This window comes from Phascolarctos cinereus, unplaced genomic scaffold, assembly GCF_003287225.1.
Source record: "Phascolarctos cinereus isolate Bilbo 61053 unplaced genomic scaffold, phaCin_HiC Scaffold_1;HRSCAF=81, whole genome shotgun sequence".
NCBI lineage: Eukaryota > Metazoa > Chordata > Mammalia > Diprotodontia > Phascolarctidae > Phascolarctos > Phascolarctos cinereus.
Window position 1 is genome coordinate 68,431,637 of NW_027555514.1, and position 16,683 is coordinate 68,448,319.

The 16,683-nt window shown below is 35.1% G+C and overlaps 1 long non-coding RNA gene across 1 annotated transcript in view; it reads right to left on the reverse strand.

Moving 5' to 3' along the window:
* Positions 1–1,730: 1,730 nt before the first annotated feature.
* Positions 1,731–16,683, reverse strand: part of LOC110211262 (uncharacterized) — a 48,303-nt gene continuing 33,350 nt past the window's right edge. Inside the window, exons 3-4 of the long non-coding RNA XR_013485802.1 lie at positions 11,638–11,693; positions 1,731–5,174 (exon numbers count right to left, since the gene is read on the reverse strand). This is a non-coding gene — a long non-coding RNA (uncharacterized LOC110211262). The remainder of the gene's footprint in view (positions 5,175–11,637; positions 11,694–16,683) is intronic.

Consider the following 16,683-nt stretch of genomic DNA (forward strand, 5'->3'; position numbering starts at 1 on the left):
CAATCTTCTGACAATCCCAACAGAGGAGGAGATAGAGATTTTCATACAAAGCTAAGTTTGCCCTGACTATTGAAAGTGCTGTCCACTGGTTTGCCTAGGTCAAATCTGCTACCTCCTGCAATGATAGGGTCATGGTGTTGACACAAATATGCTTCAGTTCTCCAGTTCTCTTGAGGCATGTAGGAGAGACATGCCCTCTCACAAAGGAAGGGTTGAGAAGGAGACACTTTCAGGATAGAAGGTTGAGTACGTTTCAAGTTTGCAGATTCTGTTGATAGTTCAATGGTCCTGGGCCACAAAGCTGTGTCAGCTACAGCTGGTGGCAGAAGAAAATCCCAGACATCACAAAGATTCCCTCTAATGGCTTGGTGGCTTTTCAGTCAGAACTTGTCAGATTAATTGGCCACAGGGGCTGCTGCTTAGCCTGCTGGGCTTTGGTACCCACAGACCATGGATGGAGGCAGGAAAGACCTGAGAGCTGGCCCAGGAACTGCCTGGTCAGGATGTTGATGCGTTGAAGGCCTAAGGATGAAGGACGGACCTTGGGCCCTCTCAGAAACCTGAGAGGGCCCAAGGGCTCATCTACCTCCACTAGTATCTTGATGATGCTTCTCAAGGATATAATTGTTAAGACCAATAGGAAAGAATTTGTAGTATGTTTATATGATAGCAATTTGGGGTATGCCTAGACCGTTTAAAGTGCTATCATTCACGTAATTAAGAAACAGGAAAACTGGCCACCTGCCTTCATTCATGGCAGATAATACCATGCAGTAAGGAGGGAGCCTGCAGCCAGCTAAAAGTCCTACCTTCTATAGGAATCCCTCTTAATTCTAATGCCTTCCCACTATGATTTATTTCTTGTATATAGTTTATGGTATATTTTTCATGAATATACATCTTGTTTGTACATACTTGTTTTCTTCTGTATTATATTGTGAGCTCCTTGAGTGCAGCAAAGGCATTTTGCCTCTCTTTGTATTCCCATAGCTTGCACAGTGCCTGGCACATAGTAGGTATTTAACAAATGCTTATTAACTGATTGCTTCCTCCTCCTTCCACCTGCTGATCATCTGGCCCTGAGAAAAGAGTCTGGAGTTTGGGCCTTTTCTTTAGTCCTTGTCAGTACTAGATGCAGGAAGTAAAGTCTTTGGATCCTAGAGCTAAAGACAGAGACATCCAGGAATCCAGGCTGGGGGTCGCACCAGCCCAACGGCAAAGCTCTAAGACTAAGAGGACAGGGATGGGGTGGGGCTGTTATTGGACTTTGTACTTGAACTTGGTGGTACTAATGTGAAGTAAGAACTGAGCTTAACTGTGAATCAAATCCCCCCTCCCCTCTCCAGACACTGAAGGCGGTGTGTTTTGAGGGTGGGGGAGAGCATGAGATTATGGCTCCAGTGGTGAGGGGCAATGTTTGCATATTTGTTCTTGCTAGATTTTTAAAATGAATATCTCTTTGTAAAAAGCTTCAATTCATGTTAAGCAGCTCCGTGGGACCAGGGTATGGGCCCCTGAAAATGAAGGAAGCACAGTCAGTGAGTGGGACCTTGAGCCAGTGGCAAAGAAAAGAGAATTCCCAACAACATCCCTTCCCTAGCATACCAGAGAAGAGAGAGGAGTGTATAAAATGAGTCAGTCTGATCTCCAGAGTAAGGCCAGAACAACTCACACTACATTTACATCTACCATCTAATGGTATAGAATGCCCATGATTTTTTATTCTATTTCAGAGACATGTCCATATGCAAATAAACAGAGGAGACATAGCTTGAATGAACATCAGTTTTCACTGTCTTACTGTAGACGATTTCACTTCATCAATATTATGAGGGAAACATGCACTTTTTAAACATTTGAAAAACGTTTCAGGCTTTTATTAGAACTTTGGTATTTTATCTGGGAACATTATTATATTAAATTTGATAATATCTGGGATGAAATTCTGAGAATATTAGGTCAACATTTCAAGAATCCATGATTTCATTGGTGCAGGACTCCCTCTACCAATGCAGATAACGTTGCCTTCCCTGCTTTAATCACATAGTCTTTATCAATCCTTCTGACAAAATTATTGATCACCTGCCCTGTGGAGCTGAAACTCTTTAAATTTAGCTAGACTGGTACTTAGATGACAAACATATAGTCTATCACCAGGACCAGCATCAGAACATTTTCTAGCCTGGTAAAATCTGTGTAAATTGCCAACACTTTCACATTTCTAAGAATGTTTTAGAGCCTAGGGTTACCCCCATAATATGGGCAGTTAAGACTTTAGTGGAGGATTAAGTCATATTTGATTAACTTAGTGAAGTTAATAGTATCATTTGAGCTAATAGTATACTAAGTACATTAGATTTATGCAATATTTTTTCACGTAAATGTAATTGTAGAAAATATTTTCTTCAACTATTGGCTCACTTCTCCCTTCCTGTCCCATACCTCCCCTTCTCATCCACCTACCTCTGCCACCAAAAAAAACCCCCAAAAGCAAAACAAAACAACAACAACAAAAACCCCACCTATATCATTGATTATGGTGAAGTAAAAATCATGGTGAATGGAAAATCAGGGAGTGAGAATTAGATACAGCATATGATGCAGACATAGAACCTGTAGGCTAAATACTATAACAATTGTCTAGTCTTGGCTTTGCCAGGTCAATTGGAAGAGGGGGAAAGAGAAATTACCTCTTCCCCTGTCTTTATCCCCTCATTGCCTTCTCTGTCAGGGTCTGGGCTCTCTCTCTACTTCTGGTTCCCAGCTTGAACTCCCCCAAATGCTGAATTCTCAAACTACTGGAATGCCTTAGTTTTTTACATAAGCCCAAATCCCACTGTTGATTCTTTTAATCTTTCAGTAAGTATTACCTGTGTGGTATCAGTGATCTCCCAAGCTAGTCAAGGAACATCTTCCCGTATTGTGGAGTTGTAGGAAAACTCCTTTAATATCTTCTTTATACTGTCCTCTTAAGAGAGAGCTTTTTCCATAGTCAGTATTGATATTTCTTTCCATAGTCAATATGAGCAAAACATTTTTGTACTGAGCAGCAACTATATTTTTAATATATTCCTATTAAGATTTGATCTCATTTTAAGGAATAACTGTCGAAACAATGGAGTGGGTGTCCAGAAAATATAGCTAGTCCTTCTTCAGTGAAGGTTCTCAAGTGGAGGTTAAATGATGATGATATGTTTGGGAATGTTGTAAAGAAGAAACATTAATATGTTTCAGGTAGGTGTTGGACTATGGCTTCTGATGTCCTTTCAACTCCAAGATTCTATGATTCGAAGTAGTATTTAGGAGAAAAACAAATCAAGAAAAACTGAAATATGGTATCAAGAAAAGTGAATGAAATTAGGTTACAACAATCCTTATCATTAAATATATGATAATATATTAAATATATACATAGTAGGTTATTTATAAATGCTTGTCACTTGATGAATAATAAATTTGCAAATGCTGTACATCTTTAAATTTCCACTGGGATTATGAATCAGAAGTCATTTGTTTATGCTATTGACATGATTTCACAACTCGATAGCTTCGTATCAGCTGGCAGAATGTTCTACTTTAAAGTAGATATTAGCATATAAAGATTTTTTATATCTACTTAAAATTGATGTTAGTAGAAAGCACTGTCGTACCATACTTGCCAATAGTATCTGAAAAGTCTTGTGAAATTTCAATTAGTTTATCTTAATACTTCATTTTCTTACGCAAAATTCCTATATAAATGTTTTTAAATTCTTAAAATGCCTTTGGTATTTTAGATTACCTAAATGGTTGATGTTTAAAAAGCAGTTATTATCTTCTGTAGTTAGGATATAACACATTACAAGTAGTTTTAAGAAGTAGACAATAATTAGCTAAGTGATTGATTCTCTATCCAGTTATATTTTAATAAACTAATTTATATTATTGCCTTCTGCCATGATTGCAGGTGTTAGGCTATAAAATTGTTAGGATTAACTTCTTGATATTAAATGTAAGACTTGTGAATTCAAATGTGTAAGTGAAATTTAAGCATCATTTATTAATGATCACTAATGGACAATAACTAAGGCAGAAACTTTTAGTTAAACAAACAATAAAATCAACTTCTTAGTCTGAAATGTAAACCAAATGATAATTTATTCTTTTTTCTACGATTCTAAAGATCTTTGATTTCACATAACTGTGTGTCTTACACTATCCTAGACCACATCTATCTCCTTTTTGTGTATTGACGGTCTTCATAGTTTTTTGTGGCCAAAAAAAAATTCATTGTATAGCTACTGATCCTACGATTGATACATCTATCAACTTAACTATGCTGACCCTCAAAGCACAGATATTTGGTCTGTTACTGAGCTTTTATCAGCTTAGTAGGAGCTGCTAAAGTTTGGCATTCTCCTGTCATGGCCAATTCATCATAATCAAGGTCACATCAATGCTATGATGAGCCTCCATGGAAGTACTTGAGTAGAGAGACAACTTTAAAAGTAGGTAAAGTTAAGGACTGATTATTGGCATTACAAAAAATACTTACAGTTAATAACTATGATAATAGTGATGATTGGCATACAATGACTAAGTTTGTAAAGCCTTTTACATTTATGGCCTCATTTGAGCATCACAACTACCCTATAAGGTAGATCTTCAAATCAGATATTCAAATGTATATATGATCTCATCAATTAAGATGTTTCTTCTAATGATCTGAATTGCAACCCAACCTTTCCTGTCCATCCTGTGAGATTCTTGTCCATGTCAAACAACAAATCAAGGAGTATTTATTAAATGCCTTCTGTATACCAGGTACTAAGTGCTAAGTGCTAGAGACACAAATATAAGGAATGAAACAATTTCTTTGCAGCAAAGAGTTTACATTATATTAAGGGAGACAACAAGTACAAATAAAATATCTTTACATAATTTTTTTTGCAGGGGAGGGGAGGAATTTTCATCCTATGTACAGAAGACTTGCTTTCCTATGACATCACAAAGATAACAGTGAAGCAGTTATGATGTCCACTTGTTATCTTTGATCCTTATCATATAACCAGCTCATCTTCTTTTTCAATCATATATTTCCCTGATGTCATTGCTTACTCCAATTCTTCTTTGAAGTCCCATATTTATTGTATGTTGCATCTGGTCACATCCACAATGCACTTCTCCATTGCCTCCTGTTAGATAACCACATTCAGTTCGTTAGGGACCAGTATGTTCCATGTCCTGTGACCATACAACATCACAGGTAGAATTTTTAGTATTAAAAATATGGGTCTTTTTTCCTGAAGTTTAAATACATGAATTACGTACATTTATTAATGTAATTTCCTAAAGGCAACCTAGCCTACTTTCCTCTTCTTGTTTATTCTGGGCCCAAATCATTGTTGTTTTTAAAAAAAAAAAGTCAGGGGCAGCTAGATGGCATAGTGGATAGAGCACCAGTCCTGAAGTCAGGAGGACCTGAGTTCAAATCCTGCCTCAGACCAAACACTTGACACTAGCTGTGTGACCTTGGGCAAGTCACTTAACCCCAATTGCCTAAAAATAAAATAAATGTTTATTGATATCTTTTGTTTGTAGCATCATCAGAACATCTCCTAGTATGCCTACCTCTCTCCTTTCCCAGGGAGCTATCCCATATAGCAAATAATATTTCTTTTTTTTTTTTTTAAAGAAAAAGGGAAGAGAAAAAAATCAACAGAACTGATCAGTACATTGAAAAAATCTGAAAACATATGCAATATACCATACCCCTGGACCTCCCACCTCTACAAAGGAGTAGGGTGGGTATATCTCTTCATATATCCTCCTGCTTATTCTTTGTAATTTTGCAACGTTGACTTTTGATTTTTTCATGGTTTTTCATTCCATTTACATTGTTATAGTCATTGTATATATTGTTTTATTGGCTCTGATTACTTAAATCTGCATGAGATCATGTAAGTTTTCTCTATGATTCTCTGTATTCATCATATTTGTCATGTCTTAGAGCACAGTAATACTCTACTACAGTATGTATCACAATTTGTTTAGCCATTTCCCAAATCAATGAGCATTTGTTTTGTTTCCTGATCTTTGTTAGTAAAAAAACAGCAATGACATTATAAGTATTTTGGAATGTACTGGGTGGGGCTTTCTTCTTATGGATAACCTCCCTCGGGTATAAGCCTCGTAATGAGCTTTCTGGGTCAAAAGATGTGGACATTTTAGTCACTTTATTTTCATAATGCCAAATTGCTTTCCAAAATGGTTGTGTCAATTCGTAGCTCTGCCACCAATGAGCTATTGTGCCTATCTTTTCATAGCCCCTACACTATTGATTCTTCCCATCTTTGCCAGTTTGCAGGTTGTGAGGTAAAACCTCTGGTTATTTTGCATGTTATTGGTGATATGGAATATTTTTTGTATGGTTGTTAATAGTTTGCAGTTCTTCTTTTGAAAACTATTTGTTCATATCCTTTGACCTTTTATCTTTCGAGAGTGGCATTTGATGGATATCTGTGTATGTATGTGCATATATACACACACATGTATATGTGTATACCTATATACAAATATATTTATTGTTTACATATCTTACATATAGAATCCTTATAAAAGAAATTTTATGCAAAGTTTTTTTTCCATTTGACCTCTTCCCTTTTTATCCTAGAAGCATTAGAAGAATACAGAAGCTTTTCTTTCATATAATCAGTTATCTATTTTATCTTATGTAATTGCCTGTATCTTTTATTTTGTTAAGAATATATCTCTTACTTATAGCTGTGAAAGGTGTATGAACTGCTTCTCTTCTAAATTTTTTATGGTATGAGCTTTAATAGTAAGGTCACACATCCATTTAGAATTTATTGTAAAATGTATTGTAATTTTTTTGGTCTAAGCCCAATTTGTCAGACTATCTTTCAATTTTCCCAGAAGTTTTTATCAAATAGGGAATTATTTTCTAAATAATTTCTGTTTATCAGTTTGTTGAACATTGGGTTATTGAGTTCTGTTATTTTCAGTTCACCCTTATCTAGTCTGTTCCATTGATCTTCCTCTCTATTTTTTAACCAATACCAGATGGTTTTGATGACTTCTCTGGTCCCTCTTTATTATTGCCTCTTTTAATTATTTTGTTATTCTAGATCTTTTAATTTTCCAAATGAATTTTGTTTTTTATTCTATTGAGTTCTGTAAATAACCCTTTGATAATTTGCTTGGTATAGCATTATAACTGTTAATTAACTTTGGTAGTATTATCATTTTTATTATATTGGCATGGCCCAGACAGGAATGCTGTGAAATAATCCTCTAGCTATTTAAGTTGTCCTTTATTTCTTTAAGAGCTCTTTGTGTTTGAGTCTATACAAGTACTTTGTGTATTTTGATAGATTGATTCCCAAATATTTTGTGCATTTTGTAATTATTTTGAATGGCGTTTCTCTTTCTATTATTACTTCTTGGGTTTTGTTATTATTATATAGAAATGCTGTTGACTTTTGAGGATTTGGTTTTTATCCTGCCGCTTTGCTAAGCCATTAATTCCACCATCCTGTGATTAGCAAACAGGGACGTTTTTATCTCTTCTTTACATATTTCCTTCTCGTATCTTATTGCTATTGCTGGGATTTCAAAAACTGTATCAAACAATAGTGGGGAAAGTAAGTGTCATTGCTTTACATCCATATAAATTGGGGAAAATTCTTGTGTGTCCCCATTCTATGTGATGCTTGCTTTTGGTTTTAGATGTTTTTTATGATGTTAAAAACAGTCCTCCTATGCCTCTACTTATCAGTGTTGTTTTGTACTTTGTCAAATGCCTTTTCTGGATCTGTTGAGATACTCATATGACCCATGTACCCACTTTCTTGTCAGCATACAGTGGCGTATGATTTGTTTGGAACAAACAGTTTTGATATGGTTTCATTTTGTGACATTAAGTCATTTTGTGAGTCCCTACTGACCCTAGGCTTACTTAAAGAGTTGACTTTGACCAGCTGAAAACAGATTGAGCTGGTTACCCAAACTTTAATTATTTCTCTGTGAGTTGAATACTGGATTTTGTGGCATGTACATGTATTTTATCACTTTCTTTTGTTGCATTTCTATCTTTGTGGTTTTTAAGAATGGATCTTAAATAGCATTCTTCAATGATTATTAACAGTATTACAATGGCTGTTGGTGCTTATCCTAAGTAATTCACATATTATTGTATGTTGATGGGAAAGTAGGCATATAGTTCAACAGTTGTCAATGTTCTCTTAGTCCTCTGCTGCTACTACTTGTTCTTTCTTTTTTTCCTTCTTTCTCTCTCTCTCTCTTTCCTCCTCCTCCTTCTTCATTAATAAGATGAGATTTTTTTTAATTCTTTAGTGTGTTTCCCTTCTTTAGATATCTTTTGAACTGATCCCTCAATGTCTTTACAATTGCATTGCCTCAATATGAATTTCGTTTCTGTACACTTGGTGCTATCTGGTTTTCTCATCTTTGTTCTAAGTACTATGTTATTATTATTCTCATTTTATTGATGAAAAATTGGCTCAGAGAAGACAGCTCTTCTTAAACTGCGGGTCACAACCCCATATGGGAAAAAATTGGCTACAGCAAAAGGGTTCTGAATGCGCAACAACCAAAAATTAATTAAAAATCAAATGTGTAATGAATCTGAGGTGTTTCTGGCAGTGTTTGCCTCTGTTGCATTATGCAACTTCGCTGCAGCCTTGATTATGAACACAAAGCATGCTTTGCACTGCATATACCCTCAGGCCATGCAAAGCCAACTCACCCTGCCGAAACACAAAAATGGGTCATGAGTGGGAAAAGTTTAAGAAGTCCTGATTCTAGTAAGTGTTAGAGGCCGAATTTGAATCCAAATCTTCCGCACTCCTGGTCTACACTTTATTTACCTATGCTAAACTAAAACTTTCTATCATATTTAATATTTTATTTATATATTTGAATTAAAGCATTTTATAAGGCAAGGAGAAATAAGCTTTCTAAAATCCACAAGTTGGGTTTGCAAAAGACAAAATGATAATCCCTTATGGTAATAAAACAAAGTCTTCCATATTTTTAAAGCAGCAAGGCAAAGTAGCTAGAATGCTTGGTTTGTAGTAGAAAAGACATGGATTCAAATCTTGCCCATGACGCTGACTATGGGAACCAGGGAAAATCACTTCATTGTTATGTTATTTGATTTGCTTACTAAATCGTAAAAATATCATATTTGTATAATAAAACCTTTCAAAGTACTTTTATGCATATTAATCTCACTACCCTGGGAGATTGATAAAGTGTGTTTATATGATGTTGGAGTAGGGGAGAAATACATAATGCAATAGTATTTATTATTCATGATGCCAGTGTGGAAAAAATTAGTATCTGAATTTAAAACTCTTCCTCAAATACATGTAGGATGCCAACAATTTCTGAAAATTTATTTTGCAATGTTTATAAAATTGATATTTTCCAAACTTAATCTTAGTCCTGAAGTTTATTCAAGCTGCCTTTCACTTAGCTATATAATTACATTTAAAGAGGCCATTCCTGTATTCTTATTCACCTTAAGAATTCCAGGGAGAAAGAGGCCCATTTCAATCTAAAAATCATTTTCCCCTTCTTCTCTCTGAAAAATCTCTCTTAGTGCACCCTACCAGTATCACATCTTTTCCCTTAAATTTTTCTCTGCAGTTACATTTTAGGACTGGTTTCCTATCTTTAGAATTCCAAATTTTAAAAGTATTAGATTCTTAAAATAGGTTATTTTAAAATTTTATTCTAAGGAAGTATTTGGGATTTCTCAAAGAAAAGGGAGTTGCCCTTCCTGGGAATATTTCATCTACCAATATTTCACCTTCACAAAACTAGAGGTCAAATAAAGTGAATAGTCAAACTGGAAGAAGAAATTTGTTTGCCTGCTAAGGAAAAATGCTTACTGGTAGCATTTCTAGCTTTCTAGGGTACAGATTTGATTTATATAGCTTCTCAGGCCTCCTTAGAGTATATGACCAATCAATTGCATTCTCTATCAGGAGAGTAATACTTAGCTAACCAATGAGGCATTAGGTTCCTATATGTGGGAGAGTTATTACTGAAACCTACCATGTAACCTAAATCTAGTGGTCATAAGAACATTGCATCAAAGTAGAAAGTCCCAAAGTGCTTAACCAGGATTATCTGAGGTAGGTAGAGGACCTGTTAGTACATTACATTTTAAATAGAGATTCTTAGTCATATAAAACATTTCTAAAAAGACATTTTTCTCTCTATATAGTTCTCTCTCCAAATTGTTTTGAATTTAATAACCTCTCAATCCTGGAATGACACTATCTGAAAAATCCTAGGGAAAAAGGTAGGGTTGTTTTTTTCTTTTTTTTCAGGTTTTTGAGACGTGCCTCTTTAAGGACCATTGCAACAAGAAATGTCATAGAGGCCATAAATAAACCAAAAAAAAAAAGTGGTAATCAATGAGATTACTTATACCCTCAATGTTTGGCATTCATATGTAGCACACATTTTATCTACTTCATAATAATCTACAGTCAAATTCATTTGGTGTTCTACATATATTCTTTGTGCCTACATTGACTATATAGGTCTCAGCAATAATAATACCAACAACAATAAATCCAGGGCATGAACTTCAAAATAAAATGGGTTTTTAACCCCAGTCTCTGATCCTCTAAAAGCTCTGTTGTATGTGGCTGTAGAAAAAAAATAAAAGTACTAATACAAAGGAAGACTGGGTTGTTCGGATTGTAGAAAATGTGAAATTTTCTAAAGACTCATGTTTCCATTTCTTCCCTAGAGGCATTTTTCAAAACCTTTCTTCTTCATAGTATAAATTGTCAAATGGAAATTATAGCAGTTAATCCTCTTTATTAAGGAGGTGATTCTAAATATATTAATCAAAGATTACTGTACATTTAAATTTTATCCCAGAGAATTAGAATATTTTTAATCAAATAGTTATTTGTCTAATTCATTCTTTCAACTACTATAGAATACTAAGTTAAGACCTAGATAAATATATGGGGAGATTTGTATTTGTTGATGTATTTTACTTTATAAGTTCTGCTATGTAATTCACTTCCAAAATTATATTTTCTTGTTTTCTGAAAGGAAGCTTTAGACAGATTGAGATTATATCTTGCAAGAGATGGTTGAGTTTAATATGGAGGAAAATGATTTGGGTCTGGCTCTGGTCAGAACACCCAATACATTCTAACCCCTTTGTTGTCTACTTGTGATTTATCTCATATATGAAAAAACATCTTTAATATTTATCAGAACAGATGACTATATTATGAACAGAAGTTGAACAACTCTCCTGCCAGGAAACTTAATTTAAAAGATCAACTTGTTTAAAAACAATGTTGAGATGAGAATTGCAGAAAATGTACCTAGGAGTGCAGTATGAATAGTGATATATTTTGGAAATCACATCTTTATTTTTATCTGTAAAAAAAAAAGTGGAGTTTTAGTTAAAGCAATTAAATTTCAACCTAACTTGATTTATTGCTTCAGAAGTAAATATTATGAATAGTACTAATGGGTAAATGATCATTTCAAATTAGGAAAATGTATTATGAGAACAACATCCTAATTTCAATTAAAATCATGGAATGAATTTCACTTATTTAGACATAGTTTTACCTTTTTTTATTCCCCTTCTTTCCTCTTCTTCACTTTGTCTCTTAGTAAATGATATGCTGAAAGTGAAAGGAATGATATAATAAAGATTTTCCATAGGTAGAGTCCAGCATTAGAGTTTATGCTTCTTCAAGCAAAACTAAATTATAGTACTTCAAATGGCATCCAAATCAAATTGTTTTTATCAAGGGGTTTTCACAATAACAAAATGAAAGCTTTCGCATTTTACTTATGGGCAAAAAAAAAAATACCCATAGAAACACATTCTCTCCTTGTCACCTTGATGGACAGAGATGTTATTAACAGCAATGTCGTACAGGCAGAGGGAAAGTCTGGAATTCTGCCTCTGTTAAAATTTAGATACTGCCAGTGGGTAGCAGCTGTTTTAAATTTAAGAGGACAGGAGTGAGTTAGTGGCATTTTGTGAGAGATAAATGAGCCCACAGCACGCACCAATTGCCAGTAAATCCATGAGATGATAAACACCCTTCCTTGCAGAGTGAGCAAGACGGGAAAGTCACCTGCAAAGATTTCTCCTTTTAAAAGAAGAGAAGAAATTGTGGAAATGGTACATTAACTAACGTTTCCCTTCTGCTTCCTCCCTCCAGCTTGTCTTCATATACCACTAACATCTATAACCAGGTTTCACTAGTTCTAGATTCTTGGATACGGTTACCAAGAATTTCACAATTCTATGGAGTTGGTTTCCATTTCAAATCACAATAAGCTCTTCAATATAGTTTCATCAGCATTTGCTGAAGATAACAGTCATTGAATGATCTATAACTTCTTCTATGAAAGCTCATTAACAAGTACAATGATAGGACTGCTTTTGATCTTTATAGTAGACACTTTAGTCATTGTGAATATTATACCAAAGACACATGCCATAGTACATTTTAAGCATTTATTATCCTCTTAGTTGACATTTTTAAAAAGCTGCTAAAATCTTTAAGACTTCTTTAAACCTACTTTTTGGTAGTTTAAAATATATATCACTGCATATAGCAGTGATATGAAAGGAAAATTTTTTATTTCTCAAAAAGCATCATTTTGAATGAGAAAGAAGTCCCCTAAAGTTGCCATTTTAATTTCCTGAAATGGATCCATGACTCTCAGCCACCTCAAATCCTGCCGTATGTTTTGCAGATGCAAACTATAAGTTAGTTCTTATCTCCTTGTCTTCCTTGATCATAACGTAAGACAACATGTATGACAAGAAGTACCAATATTTAGGGGCATGAGTTCCTGTGTTAGTTTTTTTTTTAATGAACAACTATATTCATTTAACATGCTCTCTCAATATGACTGTAACTGTTTCAATAGAATTCCCATTTTGAGAAACATATTTGTAATCAAGGGTATTTTTCGGTGCTGTGCTTTGTGATTTGGTGGGGAGTTTGCTTGTTTATTTATTTTCCATCTTGTTTGGAAAAGGCCATTTGGCATGCGACAGTGTTGTTTGCTTACTGAGGGGCAGTAGCATTCCAGAACAGTACCACTCCTCTCAGTTTCCTTAGATACCTTGTCACTACTATCGCTACCAACACCAATTGCTGACCAACCACCATATGTAGGCAGATGAGTTCAAGAATCTTGTGGTTGGCAGTACCACCCAGATACCAGTCCTACTTCCAGGATAACCATACAAGCCATCATCCTAAGAAGCAACCACTGAGAGGGTGCCATGGGTAACAGTTTCTGCAGGGGCTGTAACCGTAGCTACCAAAGATCCAGAAAAGACATTTCTTACCACCAACGTCTTTCACACTGTTACATAGTTCAACATCAGAAATGGATATGATGAATATGAGGGGAGGCAGAACTAAGATGGTGGAGTAGTTATAGCAACCCAGCTGAACTCTCCCAACATTTCCCTCTAAACAATTTTAAAATGACTTCTCAACTGGCAGTGCTAACAAAAGGTCAGAATGAGACATTTTTCTAGTCCAAGACAACTTAGGAGGTTAGCAAAATAGGTGTGTGACACCAGAGTGGGAGCTGGCCTGGCATGCAGTGGCAGCAGCAGTGGTGGGCCTGGGAGATGACTGCAACAGTGGCAGCAACAGCCTTGGGAATTGTCAGCCCACAAACGGTGAGGGGGTCAGACAACTGGTCAGAAAGAGATTACAGGGAACGCTTTGCTGGCACTGAGTACAGGAACCTGTTTCATTGCCCATATGCAGTTCTGTGTCACAGTTCCAGAGCAAAGAGGAGAACTCGCACTTGCCATCACAGGGGAACAGTGGCCCTGTCACAGTTTCAGGACCAAAAGAAGCTCTAGCACTTGTGGCTGCAGGGGTACTTTCTGGGGAAAGACCACAGCAGAGATTAGGAGGGCAGTGACCACTCCTGTCCTTGAAAAGCTGCAGATCCCCAGAACTAGTCTGAAAACAACAACACAAAGAAATATGAAGTTTGGAACAGCCCCTCCTCCCTGCCCCAGCAGACCCCAACTTTACAATAAAGTTAAAAACATATTAAAAACATATCAAGGAACAGTCAGAAAAAATGAGCAAAAACAAAAGGATGTGATCATAAAAAGGTACTATGGTGACAGGAAGGATCAAGATACAAACTCAGAAGAAGATAATGATATCAAAACACCTATAAGCAAAGCCTCAAAGGAAAAAAACAATGTGAAGTGGACACAAGCCCAACAAGAATTCCTAGAAGAGCTTAAAATAATTTAAAAAATCAAATAATAAAGGTAGAGGAAAAATTGGGGAAAGAAATGAGAGTGATGCAAGAAAATTATGAAAAGAGAATCAATAGCCTGGCAAAAGAGGCACAAAAAATACAGGATAAAATAAGACTTTAAAAAACAGAATAGGCCAAATGATAAAAGAGACACAAAACTTCACTGAAGAGAACTCTTTAAAAGACAGAATCGTCCAAGTGGAAAAAGAGGTGCAAAAACTCACTGAAGAAAATAATTTAAAAATTAGAATTGGACAACTGGAAACTAATGACTGCACAAGACATCAAGAAACAATAGAACAAAGTCAAAAGAATGAAAACATAGAAGAAAATGTGAAATATCTCATCAGAAAAATAACTAACCTGGAAAATAGAGCAAGGAGAGACAACTTAAGAATTATTGTCTTACCTGAAAGCCATGATAAAAAAAAAAAGAGAAAGAGAGAGAGAGCAAATTATAAAGAAAAATTGCCCTGATATCCTAGAACCAGAGGGCAAAATAGAAACGGAATTAATCCACTGACCACCTCCTGAACAAGATCCCAAAATGAAAACTCACCACTATTCTTCAATATTGCACTAGAAATGCTATCTATAGCAATAAGAGAAGAAAAAGAAATTGAAGGAATTAGAATAGGTAATAAGGAAATGAAACTATCATTCTTCACAGATGATATGATAGTATACTTGGAGAATCCTACAGAATTGACTAAAAAACTGGTTGAAGCAATTAACAACTTCAGCAAAGTTGTAGAATATAAAATAAATACCCATAAATCGTCAGCATTTCTACATATTACCAACAAAGTCCATCAGAAATTGATAGCAAGGGAAATTACATTTAAAATATCTGCAGACATTGTAAAATGCTTAGGAGTCTACCTGCCAAAACAAACCCAGAAACTATATGAACACAATTACAAAACATTTTTCACACAAATAAAGACAGATCTAAAACAACTGGAGAAATATTCATTGAAAATGTTTTGCATGGAAATATGTTTTGCATGACTACACATGTATAACCTATTTTAAATTGCTTGCCTTGTCAATGGGGGGGGCAGGAAGATTTGGAACTTAAAAACATTTAAACTAGTGTTAAAAATTGTTTTTATACATGGAAAGACTTACATGAACTGATGCGAAGTGAAGTGAGCAGAACCAGGAGAACATTGTACACAGTAACTGCAATATTGTTTCATGAAGAACTATGAATGACTTTGCTATTCTCAGCAGTACAATAATGATTCAAGACAATCCCAAAAAACTCATGATGAAGTATGTTATCTGCCTCCAGAGAAAAAACTGATAATGTATGAATACAGACTGAAGGATACTATCTGTTGTTTCTTTTTCTTTCTTTCTTTCTCTCTTTTTTTCTTCCCTTCCTTCCTTCTTTCTTTCCTTCCTTTTTTTTTTTGTTTTTGAATCTTTTTGTACAAAATGACTAATATGGAAATGTTTTACATGATTGCACATGTATAACCTATATTGGATTGCTTACTATCTCAATTTTCTATTTGTATCCCTAGCATTTAGCACAGTGCTTTGCACATAGTAAGCACTTAATAAATATTTATTCATTCATTCTAAACCTACGACTTAATCAAGATGGTGAGCAAGTGAGGATTTGGATACCTGAATAACCAGATATACCATATTCTTGAGACTGAGGGCAGTTCTTGGACCCTGGAGTTAGACTTAAACAAATATGGTAATGAATTGCATTCCTGGGATCTAGAAGGTTAGTGTGGTCTTCTTTCTCAAATAACTCTTTTCCAGCTTCTACAACAATTGCAGAGAAGAGATAACACTTTTCTATTCACTCAAGAGTGCTACAAATGTGTCAGGATTTGAAAGAGCTTTAAACCTGTCATGTTGGCAGCTCTCCAAACCATCTCATTCAACCTGATCTGACTCAGATGGGGAGGGTGGAGAAGGAATTTACTTTCCTCTTTGTATTCTGATGACATCTGCTTTCCCAGTGATTGGTAACAAGATCCCTATGAAACTTGGATGAAAATGTAGATGTATAGTAAAGTCACCAATAGATGACAGAGTAGGGACTGATTTTATATTATTATTAATTTCCAAAAAAGATAAGATTATCAATAACTAAATACTTCTATGTATTTATGGCTTAAAGATCTCTAGGCCAATTTTTGCCATCTGTAGAAAATAAAACTATAAAAGATGGCTGTTGGTTGTAAACCAGCAGGATGATGGCAAAAATAGGCACCATTAGAAAAAACATATTCCATTAATAATATCCTTAGGTTAGGGTCTAAGACTATGTAGTTGCTTAGAGTGCCAGAGTTTTGGGCAGTAGTGATATAATGTACTAAGTAA